The sequence below is a fragment of the Heloderma suspectum genome, chromosome 5 (genome assembly GCF_057233095.1).
Source record: "Heloderma suspectum isolate Gila_16-S chromosome 5, 16-S_ref, whole genome shotgun sequence".
NCBI classification, from domain to species: Eukaryota; Metazoa; Chordata; class Lepidosauria; order Squamata; family Helodermatidae; genus Heloderma; species Heloderma suspectum.
In genome coordinates, this window is record NC_139462.1 from 17775247 (window position 1) to 17788118 (window position 12872).

The 12872-nt window shown below is 47.5% G+C and overlaps 1 long non-coding RNA gene across 1 annotated transcript; it reads right to left on the minus strand.

The window, feature by feature from the left end:
• Window positions 1-5149: 5149 nt before the first annotated feature.
• Window positions 5150-12407, minus strand: LOC146343639 (uncharacterized). The gene is made up of 3 exons (XR_014791952.1): window positions 12082-12407; window positions 5941-6033; window positions 5150-5621 (listed from the first exon to the last, which is right to left on the minus strand). It is a non-coding gene; the product is annotated as an uncharacterized LOC146343639 (long non-coding RNA).
• Between the last annotated feature and the right edge of the window lie 465 nt (window positions 12408-12872).

The following is a 12872-nucleotide window of genomic DNA, read 5'->3' on the forward strand; positions in this document are numbered from 1 at the left end:
ACGGATTCACCGCCCCACTGACATCAGAGCAACCAGCCTCCACTGTTGCCCAGGACAGTTTCTCAAATTGCCAACACACCCACAGGCCCAAAAAGGCTGCCCACGCCTGGGCTAAGTGCCCTGTGTGCTGGCTTCCCCAGAGCGTCTGGCTGGAAGCAGGATCCTAGGTTAGATGGACCTTGGGTCTGATCCAGCATAGCACTTCTTATGTTCTTAAAACAAACTGGCTGGGTTGTATTTTTTTCTTGGCCATTTAGCAACCCTGGCATGGCTCAGATCAAAATCATGATATGAATACCTCAAAACCACAGTTACATGCTAAACAACGTGTGTAAACAAGAAAGGCATGAGTCCAGCCAGGCGGTTCATCTGACCCAGTATTTCTCTTCCTCTCTCCCTTTCCCCCCCCCCTCTCTCTCTATATATATAACTCAGGGGACTCTTCCAATCTTACTCTTCCTTCTAGGACAGGGGTGGGGCCAGAGGCAAAAGGGATAGGGTCCAAAATACCCCCCCAAATTAGCATATTGTAGTATAAAGCTCTTTACTGCCAGTAGCTAAGCCTTAGGAGTGGCTTTTCAACCCTGCAGAATTGGGCAGGTGGGGGACCCCGCACAAAAGCCGGGAAAAGGAGCATCTAAACAACCCTGGGGAGCTGGACTGGGATATCAGGAGGGCAGGATTTTGCCCATGAACTCGAAGTTCTACAACTCTGTTCCAGGACCTCCTCCCAGACCCTGAATTATTCGATTTTGGGGGTGGGGTGGGGGGTGTACAGAGCATTTCACCTGCAGCGACTTAGATTTTCCTGCTGTGAACGAGACTAGGAGGAGCAGGGCAAATGGACATGACATGTTCTTGCAGTGCGAGTTGCTTCTCTCTCCTCCCTAGTAAGAAGGCAAGCCAGCTGTGTCAGGCTCAGGCATTGACCAGATGGGCAGGAACTGAACTGTTCCTTCCTCCAGCTGCTGCTTGCAGAGTTTCTGCTGGGGGTCACCATCTCACAGGAAAGGAGAACGAGAGATGAAGAAAGAGAAACGATCCCGATGAGCTGCTGCCCATTTCCCAGCAGCAGTGCATCTGGGAAGTACCACTAGCTGTCCTACATACAGGTCCTGGCGTTTGGTTTTTCTAGACATTAGAAGGAGAGAGAGGAGGAGGAGGAGGGTTGCCAACTCATCAGGAAAACAAACAGCTGGTCTGGGGTGGTAGTGGTGGTTTTAAACCTGGACTGGGCCAGTTACCATTTGCATCTGCATGTATAATTATTTACATGGTTATCTTTGGTTTATTTTTTAGTAAGCCAAAATCTTTAAAGTAAAAGTTGATGGGAGTTATTTGGTATTGCTGCTTCCTGTTAGGAAGGCAGTTAGCGGAAAAAAAGAAAAAGGCAAAACGGAATGAGCATTTGCCAGTCCCACATGCACAGAAGGCTAAACAAACAAACAAAACAAAACAGGGACACCACCCCCTTCTTTAGTGAAGAAAAGGTAGAAGTAGTTTACTCACAATGTTCTTGCCTATACAAATGCCGGTACAGCACAGAGTTTCAAACAAAGTCCATTCAGTCCATTGTGTTCTATAACTCCAGCAGGAGCAAGAGAGAGCAAGCGCGTGGGCCCTCAGCAATGGGGAAGGGTCGGGGGGGGAGGGGAGGAGCAGGAAACCACACAGCAGGCTTTAGAGATCCTAAAGCTAGCTTATACACAAATGCCCGTGAGCTAACAGCAACACCCCCCCTTCCTGTTAACTTGCAGAAAAGGTTGCAAGATTCCCAACAAAAGTCCGCTTCATCTATTTCCCTTGGTGTGCATGCTTGGACTATTCATCCCGTGCATGCACGTTAGAGCGCTAGGTTATTGAGCTCAGCCTCAGTGCACTTTTTCATCCCATATTTTTTTTTCAAGGGCTGTGGCTCTCAGTGGTAGAGCGCACACTTTGCATGTGGAAGGCCCCAGGTTCAATCCCTGGCACCTCCAGGTAGGGCTGTCAAAACTCCTGTCCAAAACTGTGGAGAGCCACTGCTGCCCGTCGGCGTCGACAATACTGGGCTAGATGGACCAAGGGTCTGACTCTGTCCCCATGTTCCACCTGCACCAGGTTGGCCTATTTGTCCTTCCAGAGCAGTATTGTCTGCTCTGAGCAGCTGTGGTTCTCCAGGGCCCTGGGCAGAGGTCTTTCCTCTCAGAACCACTGCCTCCCAATATCTTTCATTGGGGATGCCAGGGAGTGAACCTGGGGCCTTTGGTATACAGAAGATGTGCTCCACCACTCAGATCTAGGCTGTTTCTGGGCGAGGCTACTATTGTGCAATCACACTGCCTCATTACTGGTATTTTACAGGGCTCCAGACATGGTCTTCAGTTTGCAGCCCTCTCCTGTTTTCCCACCACTTCCTCCCTCTTCTTTACCAGAAAAGAATCTGTTAAGGAAGGAAGGAAGGAAGGAAGGAAGGAAGGAAGGAAGGAAGGAAGGAAGGAAGGGAATATCTGCTCAATGGTTTGTGATTGTTAGAAATAGGAGCATTGTGTCTGGACTCTGGAAGCACCATGAGACTACAGGGTGGGTTGTACTGGACGTTAGTCCTACTTAGAGTAGACTGGGATGGGCAACCAAAAAATGGGTGGGAGGCTGGATGGCCCCACCCAGCCCTCCGTGGGTCAAAAAATATCAAAGGGGCGTGGCTACGCCCCTGACATAAGAGGGGAAAGCTACTCCCCTGGGATACTTTGGCTCCTGGTGGGTGCACTGGGAGGATGTTCCACCCAGCACGTGCCAGGAACTGGCTTTGCTGTGATGGAGTTTCTCCCATTTGGAGTAGGCCTCCATGCAGCAAATCCAGTTCCGCCCTGTGCTTCCCACCCTTGGACTGAGGACACAGGACAGGCAAAACTGACCAGCCTGGTTTCACTCATCCTTTACTTTATTTTTATGATAACATTTATATCCGGCCTTTTTTCCCCTTGCAAGGAACCCAAGGCAGCTTACATGGTCCCCCTCCTCTCCATTTTATCCTCGCAACAGCCCTGTGAGGTAGGCTAAGCCAAGAATAAGTGACTGTCCCAAAGTCATCCAGTGAGCTTCATGGCCAAGTGGGGACTAGAATACAGATCTCCCAAGTCCCAGTCCGCTACTCTATCACACTGGTTCTTGCCTGACTATCCAGAGGGGGAGTGACACGTAGGGAATCCCACTGGTATCTCTGATCACAGATCAGCGATAACAAGGGGACTCCTCTCCCAAGCCTCCTCCCGAAGCCCCTGAGAGTCTCCAGGCAAGGGGCCGGATCCTGGAGGGGAGGGCGTGAGGCCTGCAGAGGGAGCCAGATTAGGCCTGTGGAATACACCCATAAAAATTAATGGAGCTTAAATTATGTCCCATTCATTTCAATGGGTCTGCTTTAACATTTGATACAACCCAGTGTTTCCTCCAACGCCACTCCACACAAGGTGTGTGGTGGCATAGTGACATCATAGTGGGTGCTGTGGAGACTTCTCTGAGGCCAACATCTCTGCTCAGCTCTACCCCTATTTCCCCACCCAGGGAGAGGCGGGGGAGAGAGATGCAAATCTACATGTGAGTTACTAGAGATCGTGGATTCTAAAACCGGGTAGTTGAGCTGAGCAAAGACCTGGTCAAAAGCAACCAATTAATACTGTTATTTTTACAGATGAGGAACACTGAGGCTGGAAGATAAGCAATTGGCAGAATCTCATCCAATGAGGATGGCTTTAAAAGGGGGTTAGACAAATTCTGGGTGGAGAAGGCTATCAATGGCTATTAGTCCTGATGGCTATATGCCAGGGGTCCCCAACTCCCAGGCTGTGGACCGGTTCCGGTCCATGGTCTGTTAGAGACCAGGCCACAGTAGGGGTGTGGGAACCACCCCTTACCTTGGGTCCGCGGGGGGCAGAGGCAATCCGTCCCCACCCCACCCCAGAATCCTCGCTGGCCCTGGCCGGCTCGGCGACGAGTCCACGGAGCTGCCGTCCGGCTCCGGCCCTGTTCTTTGCAGTAATAGCCTATTACTACAAAGAATAGGGACACAAATGGCATCTGCCACGCGGATGCCATTTGCGTCCCAGCAGCTGGAAGTCCGCCCCTGGCCGGAGCCGGCTGGCAGCTCCACAGCGAGTCCAGGGCCAATGAGGATTCTGGCGGGGGGGAGACGAATGCCCCCCCCATGGACCCAAGGTAAGGGGGATTCCCACACCCCTACTGCGACCCAGTCCCATCCCCCCCGGTCCGTGGAAAAATTATCTTCCATGGACCAGTCCCTGGTCCCAAAAAGGTTGGGGACTGCTGCTATATGCTACCTCCAGTATCAGAGGCAGTAGGCCTATGTACACCAGTTGCTGGGGAACGTGGGTGGGAGCGTGCTGTTGCATTCATGTTCCGCTTGTGGGTTTCCTGTGGGCAGCTGGTTGGCCACTGTGTGAACAGAATGCTGGACTAGATGGACCCCTGGTCTGATCCAGCGTGGCTCTTTTTATGCTCTTATGTTCTGCTAGCCATGATAATAGATTTTTTTTCCCTTGCAATTAAACTTATTCTTAACCTTAATGGTTCAAGCTGCCTTCCCCAACCCTTCAAATATTTTGGACTACAGCAATGGTTTTTGGAAACCATTGACCACACTGCCTGGGGCTGATGGGCATTATAGTCCAAAGCATCTGGAGGAAACCAGGTTGGAGAAGGCTGGGATAAAGTACTGGAAGTGAGAAAGCCTTGGAGATCTACTGCACATCACCTTTGAGATCTACCCAGTAGATTCCAATCTTTATCTTCTGCCTGCCTCTGCTCTAGGTAGCCAGGAAGGATGCAGTGGAGGCTGGTGGGTCTGATGTCAGTGTGGTGGTAGATCTGCTCCGGGTTTCAGTCTGAACTTTAAAGAAGCTATCTAAGTTGATCCTTTAGAGTTCTGACTGAAACCTGGGGCAGACTCACCACCCCACTGATGCTCTTCAAGTATTTGAAAGGTTGTCACAGAGAGGAAGGCCAGGATCTCTTTTCGATCATCCCAGAGTGCTGGACACGGAATAATGGGCTCAAGTGACAGGAAGCCAGATTCCGGCTAAGCATCAGGAATAAAATCCTGACTGTCAGAGCAATACGACAACGGAACCAATGACCTAGGGAAGTGGTGGGCTCTCCCACACTGGAGGCGTTCAAGACGAGGCTGGACAGCCATTTGTCGGGGATGGTCTGACTTGGATTCCTGCATCGAGCAGGGGGTTGGACTTGATGGCCTTGTAGGTCCCTTCCAACCCTACTATTCTATGAGAACCACCAGCCTCCACTAGAAGGACAGCAACATTTTTTGCAGAGAAAAGATGACTGACACCCTTGTTTTTGTCCTCAGCAGCTGGTGAAACGTAGCCTCTCATTTTGCTGCCACTCCATGCTAAACCCATGCAGCTGTAGAGCTGGACCGGCCTCTTGGCCAGCTGCTATCATTTACTGGCCATTACTCAACTTACCCCCCTTTTTCTTCCAGCCTGTAGCCAAAGATGGTTCCTGAGGTCACTGTAATATCAAGGGGTGGAGGAAGGAATCCAGGCCCATAGCCAGAAATGTGGTGGTGATGAGGCCTTAGAGTACACACTGGGGTAGGGCTGGATCTTGAGTCAATGCAAAAGAGCAAACAAAAACATACATTAACACCCTCTAACTACAAGTCATCTAATGGCTACATTACAGTTATTTGTGCTGCAGTCCTATACATGCTTACCTTTGAGCCCCATTGAACTCAATGGAGCCTGCTTTTGAGGAGACATGTATAGGGTTGCGCTTTTTAATGTACTACTTTCAATAAAAGAGGTGTGTGTGTGTGGGGAGGGGAATAAAAGTAAATGCTCAGTACGCTTGTCTGTCTTGCTAGTACTTTTGCACTCATTGGCCAGAAGAACACTGGAAGGCAGGAACAGGTTTGCTTCTTACTGAGTAGTTGTTGGGTAGAATGCTGCCTGTGCATCAACACTCCATCTTATCGCAAACTCAGATGAATGTGAAGATTGGAGCCAAAACAGGGTCCTGAAGAGACAAGAGGGAGGTATCACTATGCTTGGGAGAACCCTGAAGTTTGCATGAGTACAAAAGAAAAAGCTAAAACAACAACCCTAAGTGAAAATGGACTAATGAGGAGTAAGCATGCTCAACAGCCACAGAATACTGGGGGCAGGGTTGATGGAATGGAGTATTCTTGAGGAGGACATGGCTAGTTGGAAACCTGAACAGTAGCTATCCTAGGGCCAGCCCTACCATTAGGCAGTAGGGTAGGCATGCAGTAGCATTTGCCTTAGGGAGGTGGCAGCAAGATGTTGGGAGGAGAAATCTGTGTGGCACGTGGCCAGCTCCCCCCCACCCCGCCTTCAGGTGCAGTGGAGAACGCTGTGCTATCATCAATGCTGAAGACAGATTGATCTCTCAGTCCAGTTGAGGTTTGTACAGGGAGTGGGAGCCATCCTGTTCTTCTCTTCAGGCAGCAAAATGTCTCAGACCAATCCTGAGCACTCCTGTTAGCAGGTAAGGATACACTGCAATATTTTGTGAGAGGTCCCATGGGTTTCTCTCAATAGTTTTCTAAGGAAAAGGGCTAACGACATGCAGCCCAATCTAAACATGTTCAGAAGTTGCATTGAGTTCAGTAGCGCTTACTCTCCTGGAAGCATGCATAGGATTATATCACCTTTAGGCCTTAGCCACTTAGGTTTAGTCTCCACAGAACCAACCTATTGAGACTTGTTTCTGAGTAAACATGCAGAGAGCCTGGCAGTTACTTTTTTAAATTTCATTTCATTTTTTAACTTTTTAGTGAAAACTGAACATTCAGGTAGGAAGCCTGGAAATCTGGAAATAATAATAATAGCAATAGCAACAACAATAATGACAACAACATTTTATAGTCAGGTGGCAGCCAGGTAATTTTATTATTACTTTAAAATAATATCCTTTTCTACATTATTCCCAAGTCGATGTGTTTAGCACCAGGGCAGCAGAAGCAAACTCCATTTTATCCCTGTCATATGATGGTGTTGAGTTTAAAATGCAAAATGCACACGTGCAGAATCTTTCTTTTTATTTTTTAATTAAAAAATAAAATAAAATCAGGGTTGGCAAACGCTTGGCAGTGTCTAATGCTAGCAGCCTGCCAGCTCTAAACACATTGTGCTAGTGGGAATGACCACTAGTACAATGGGAAAGTAGGGCCTGGTAGCGCAACCCAAGAAACCACCCCAAACCACCGCTTCCGGAATGGGACAAATCCGCAGAGCTCCCTCCCGTAATCTCCACTGACTTGACTCTTTCTGGAAGAGGTTGTTTCAAGGAGTTTCTGGTTGCATTAGCAAACGCTACTTTCCTTTGTGCTGGCAGTCATTCCCGCTTGCACAGCACCCGTATTGCATATGACTGGCAAGGTTCACCTTATGACCTGGACCCCCTGAGTGACTCCTTAAGGATCTTTTGCCTCCTGAAGAGTCTCACTTTCCTTCTTTTACCTTCCCCTTTCCAGTAACGTGGGGTGAAGGCTGTAGACATGGAGTGATTGACACTCTAGACACAGGGTTTAACGACAAGAGTTTACTGGTAAATTAAAGCAAGCAAATCACAACTAAAGGTATTTACACAATACAGCTGAGTGATACAGAAGGCCTTAAGAGAAAAGAAAAGTTGCAAAATGCAAACTCCTTTACCCTAGCTGTACTTAGACTTCCCCAGGCTGGTTCTTCCTGCTCTTTCTTCAGGCTCTGGTCTTTCTGACTCTCCTCTTACTGGCTCTCTCACTCTGTTTAGATATCCTCCTCCCTCAAAACTGAAAGTACTGTTTCAAACCTGAAGAAATGAAATTTAACTGGGGAAATTAAACTGAAACTTAACCAGGGAAATGAAACTACTCTCAGGGATACCCCCTCACAACAAAAAATTCCAGGCCTCTGAAGCCTGACCGTTTTCTTTCCTTTTGCCTCTGTAAGCTTCAAACCTTCACAACAACCCAGTTTGTTTGTTTTGCTCTAACATATTAGGAATGTAGAAGCAGTTGTAAAGAATGGAATCGTGGGGTGGGGGAAGAAGAGAAATGTTAGTTGTGTGCTTCACAGCTGAAGTACTTCACAACTGAAGTGATACATATGTCCCTGTAAAGTGCCCCTCGACCCTTCATATTACCATTAAGGGAGAAATCCTATGCATGTTTAGACAGAAAAGCTTCCCACAACTCCCAGTATGCCCCAGCCAGCAGGAAAATAAGTCCATTGCTCCCATTAGGCTGGTATTGTATATACACATTTTCCCTAACAGGATTAAATAATAGCAGCTGACCAGGGGAGGCCATTCTCATTGGGAAAAATGGGGGGGGGGAGAGCATTTTTAAAAAACCCTCTTCCAACTCCATGGTCCTGATCCAAATAGGATTGCCCTGCTGTTTTTTCGCCTAAATTTAAAGAGATGGGGGACCTGTTCTCACTTGCTTTGTCCCTTGTAAATAAATCCTTGGTTTGACTGAAACAGCAAAACAGAGGGACAAATAATTTCTCAAGAATGCTGCGCGGGGATGAGTAATACAGTGACAATTCTGGGGACCGCGGTTCATTTGCTTGTTCTGTTTTCTTGTTCTTCTTTCTGCCCAGCTGTAATCCAATCTATAAAGTCTCTTTAAATCTATACAATGATAATTTTCTAGGGAAATGCTCTTCACTGTGCAATCCCATACTTTTCTATTCAGAAGTAAGTCTCATGGAGTTCAGTGAGACTTAGGCTTACCACCACAGGTCAGTGGGTATAGGATTGCAGCCTTAATGAACCGCCACAACGGGTTAGGAGGTAGATTCACAAATAACTATGTATCTATTTACTGTCTCTTCTTCGCACTGTAGGAACAGTCCGCAAGATGTTTTAGACAGCAATTCAAGAATTACAAAATAAAGAAATAAAAACGGTAAAAACAAGGTCTAAAAACAATGAATTCAGTACCACAGGATGTTGTGACGGCCACCAAGTTTAAAAAAGGATTAGACAAATTCATGCAGGATAATGCTATCAATGGCTACTAGTCATGATGGCTGTGTATTACTACCAGTATCAGAGGCAGAATGCCTCTGTATATCAGTTGCTGGGGAACATGAGAGGGAGGGTCCTGTTGCATTCTGGTCTTGCTTGTGGGCTTCCCACAAGCATCTGGTTACTCACTGTGGGAAGAGACTGCTGGACTAGGTATGCCTTTGGGCTGATCCAGAAGGGCTCTTCCTATGTTCTTAAAATTCCTTAACCTCACAGGTAAAATGCCTGCTGGAATAAACATGATTTAGGCACGGCAACGGGTAGAAGGGAAACGGGGCTGAACCAACTTCCTGAGGTAGATAGTTCCGCTGTCTAGGGACGGCCACAGAGAAGGTCTTCTTCTGCATCCCGACCAGTTATGCCTCTGAGAGGAAATGGCTGTAGGCACTATTGGCCATAAATGTCAGGATATACTATTTCCCCTCTTACGTTTCTACTCTAGGGATCATTGCAGGAACTCCTTAACAAGAAAGTCAGGGTACGGCAGTGAACAGCAATAGCTTTAAGGAAGAGATAGAAGAGATTAACAGACAACATAGAGTTCAGGAAAACTGTAGCATGTTTTCCTTCCTTTCGTGTTTAGGCTTCTATGCCAGTCCTTCAGATCCTAAGAACTGCATTACTAGGTGATACCAGTGGTCTGCACAGAACTATCTGATCAGAGATAAGCTGCTGAAGGGACATAAGAGCTTCTCCCGGCCAGGAGAGAGGGTAGGGCCTGGGGAAAAAGCTAGCAGGCTGGTTGGGGAACCAGGCCATATCTGGCCTGTGCACTAAAGGTTCCCCACACCTGAACTATCAGCTCAGCTCTGCCTTGGTCTGATTTGACAGACCAATTTTATACGAAAAGCAGTTCAACTATTTGTGAAGCAGACCAGCCGCAGAGATTTCATGACAGCTGTGACAGGTTCCAAGCGGCTGTCTTCTGTGGCCGTTCTTGCATGCAGGGACTGTTCAATAATACCTTCATCTTGAGCTTTCTATTATTTATCAGAAGGCTGGCAATTTCATTTAAAGGCAGTTTGATTTAATGATGGGGCTGTCCTTAACAACAACAACAACAGCAACAACAACAGGAAGCTGAAAAAGACACTGGAAGGGAGAAGGTATCTGTGTCTTCAAAATAATTGTTTTGCAATTGCTTTGGTGTCTCCAGTCCTCGAAGAATCTAACAGTGCGGATGCAAAGGCCACCAGTTTGTAACTAAACTGACAGGAAGGGAGGAGGGGAAGGGATGAAGTGCAGAGCAAGGCAGACCGCAGAGGGTGGGGAAACAGGAAATCAGGGGCATGACAGACATCCCAGAAGGAAACCCACAGCTGTTTGGCTTGCAACCTCTTTACAGGGAGCATGGTCATTTCAATGTGCAGCTGCCCTATTTTTGGAAGGAGAGAGATCTCCTCCTCAAATGCTACTGTTGGGAACAAAAATCTGCAAACTAGAAAGTTATGAGAAAAGTCCTGGTAAAGGGTTATCTCCCCCCTTTTTTTTTTCCAAAGTGACCCCTCTGATCATTTGGTTGGCAATGGAGGGCTCCCTGGACGAACGTCATGCCTTCACAACTTCTGTGATCCACCAAGCTGAAAGGAGCCCAGCAGACTTCTGGTCCTCCAGGGGCAGGGAAAACCGCTGGTTCTTGCAGCATGCCTGGAGCTCAAGAAAAATAATAGCAACAGGAGATGGGTTCAAGCAGCCACCAGGCCTGACTGGTGGGCTGAGTTTGAGAGAGGGGGGAAACCTATATCTCTTGAATAAGATCTCTAGTGGTTATACAGAGAGAAAGAGAGAGAGAGAGATCTGACAAGCTCTGCAGGTGTGGTTTTAGGTAATAGCCACTGCTCTTCTTCTCTGACATTCATTAGTCTAGGTCAGGGGTGGGCAGGTTGTGACCCGCCAGATGTTTTAGACTGCAATTCCCATCTGTCCCAGCCAGCATAGCCAATGGTGAGGGGCCATGGGAGTCAAAGGCCAAAACATTTGGAGGGCCACAAGTTGCCCAGCCCTAGTCTGGATGCACTCTTCCCACTGCTTTGAAGGCAACTTTCCCCAACCTGTTGCCCTCCAGATGTGTTGGACTACAACTCCCATAAGCCCACCCAATATTCTTGTTGTTATGTCCTTCATAATCACATGTGGTCTGCAACACATTGCTGGCCTCCTTAAACAGTGCCCATGCTTGTTTCCTCTGTCAAGTGAATGGGGTGGCCTTTGCAGGTGAGGAAGACCTGTTGTGTGCATGTTGATGCTCTCATTCCCACCATAGGAAGTTGCTCAATGGGAGCAACAGCTTCCAGGTTACAGAACCAAGTGACAGCCTGAGCTACGCCGCCTCCGTGTGCTAAATATATCTATTCAGGTGTAGTAGCCCATCTTCCGGCCAGGGAAATTGCTGGCGATGTGCAGTGTCTAGGACTTTGTTTCTGCCTGAACAGCATTTGGCTTAAATGATCCCCATTCATCACCTATAGCAATGAACTTTTAAAAGGGTTTATGAAGTGAGCTTGGAGCTAAGGCTATTGCTCCCACACAGTGCTGTCTTAAAACTCCATAAAGCAAAGTTTTCTGTGAGTTGCTTTGACAGTTACAGCCTACAAAGAATGTGGCACAGACAGGCAAGGTGTCAGATATATTATCTTCTTTTCTCTTAGGCCAGACTAAGAGACACATGCATGGCGGCGGTCAAAGGCAGCAGCTGCACAGCCCCTCTTTGGATTTCAAAACATCTGATAGATGAACAGGAGCAGGGCACAGAACCTGGGGTAAAAGCAGGGTAAAAATGCTGTAAATAAATAAATAGAAGCTTCCAGAGCAGCTTTGTTGTTGTTGTTCAGTCGTTAAGTCGTGTCCGACTCTTCGTGACCCCATGGACCATAGCACGCCAGGCCTTCAATGCAAGATTGACAGGCCCTGCTCGCAGGATGACAACCTAAAAGACATGATACAAAAGGAAAAGGAGATGGGGAGGGAAGAGAAAAAAGGCAAACGATTTCTTAAAGTTAAATAGTAGTTGTTATAATGACTCACAGCAATGGAAACAGTTCTGGAAGAGGAGAAGCCCAATGAAGTTGGCCTTTCAGTAGAGCTGCTGGAAAGGTGCTGCTTGCTATCTCCCTCTGCTGCAACGGCTCAGCGTGTACATCCCAAACTACAGTTCACAGAGTGCCATAGTTCAGGGGTGGGCAGAAAGTAGATCTCCAAATGTTTTGGACTTCAACTCCCAGCATTCCTAACTGTTGGCCATGCTGGCAGGGGGGTTGGGGAGTTGAAGTCCTAAACATCTGGAGATCCACCTTCTGCCTACCCCTGCAGTGGATAATTGACTCTGCCTCCTGGGAGAACATTTTGTATCTGGCTCTGGTTGGTGGCATCAGCATTCTAGTAAAAAGCAAAATAGTTCCTGCAGACCTCAAGTCCACCCACCCCTGATCTAGAGCTTCCTGAGCTGGCTGTTTAGTTTGCCCTCTTTCATTTTTGTTTCCTTGGGGGTAGGGATGTTGCAGAAATCCCCAACAGAAACAAATGAGTTTGGATTTTCATGAATGTGACCTGCGGATTCCACAGCAAATGGGCTTTCCCCCTGTCTGGCAGATTCTGAGAACTCGCAGAGCAGTTTTCTAACTTTCCCAAATTTTGCACAGATTTCGTCATAGAAAAATGCACAAAATAAATAAAAAACCCAGCCAAAATGTGCATTTTCCCCATAGGCTAAAGCATGAAAATATGCATTTGGGGGGAATTTGTGCATTTTCAAATGTGCAAATTTGCGCAGCTGTGCATTTGTGCAAATGCGAATTTGCAGAAATTTGGAAACAAGA